We start from the raw sequence: 929 nt of genomic DNA, 5'->3' as shown, positions 1-929 counted from the left end.
CGTGTGTGTGTGTGTGTGTTTATATCAATGTGTGTGTGTGTGGTGTGTGTGTGTGTGTTTATATCCGTGTGTGTGTGTGTGTGTTTATATCAATGTGTGTGTGTGTGGTGTGTGTGTGTGTGTTTATATCCATCTATGTATGTGTACTCGTTTACCAAAGAGCAGGTGACCTCACTGGCTGAAGCTTTAATAAATAATAAAATATAAATATTTCCTTTTCCTGCTCAGTTATAAACAGTTTCTTTGTCTGCAGCCGACAGAAAATCTGACGAGTTAAAAAAACCTGAAGAATGAAAATGTTTCAGGAAAATCAGCAGCTTGTAAACTTCAGAGGAAAACAAACCTGGAGTGAAAGAATGAATGAATGAATGGATGAATGAATGAATGAATGAGGTGAAGCTCGCTGACTGGAGGATCCGTCCTGCTGCTCTGATGGAGTGCCGACCTCTGATTGGCTGCAGCTGCTGGAACATTTTGTCTCTTCCACAAACAATAGTTCAGTCACAAAGTAAGACGCAGCCGCCGCTGCATCACCAGCTGCATCACCAGCTGCATCACCAGCTGCATCACCAGCTACTGCAGCATCTGGTCCTGCATCTCCTGCAGCAGCTGCAGGTGAAACCAGGAAGCTGCAGCTCAGCTTCCATTTAAACTCTAACGGGTGTAAAGTTTTCTGCAGTCAGGAACACGTGGCTCACACACACACACACATAGATAGATATAAACACATACACACACACACAGATGGATATAAACACACACACACACACACACAGATGGATATAAACACACACACACCACACACACACATTGATATAAACACACACACACACACACACACCACACACACATTGATATAAACACACACACACACACACGGATATAAACACACACACACACATAGATGGATATAAACACACACACACACA

At 42.9% G+C, this 929-nt stretch overlaps 1 protein-coding gene across 4 annotated transcripts in view; it reads right to left on the bottom strand.

Moving 5' to 3' along the window:
- The window catches only part of LOC103149961 (phosphatidylinositol 3-kinase regulatory subunit gamma), a 62,128-nt gene that overhangs the window by 8,997 nt on the left and 52,202 nt on the right, over positions 1-929 (bottom strand). The gene's annotated exons all lie outside the window — the stretch shown is intronic.

This window comes from Poecilia formosa, unplaced genomic scaffold, assembly GCF_000485575.1.
Source record: "Poecilia formosa unplaced genomic scaffold, Poecilia_formosa-5.1.2 Scaffold240, whole genome shotgun sequence".
NCBI classification, from domain to species: domain Eukaryota; kingdom Metazoa; phylum Chordata; class Actinopteri; order Cyprinodontiformes; family Poeciliidae; genus Poecilia; species Poecilia formosa.
Note: the sequence above shows the minus strand (reverse complement) of the source record. Positions and strands in the feature narration are given on the sequence as shown.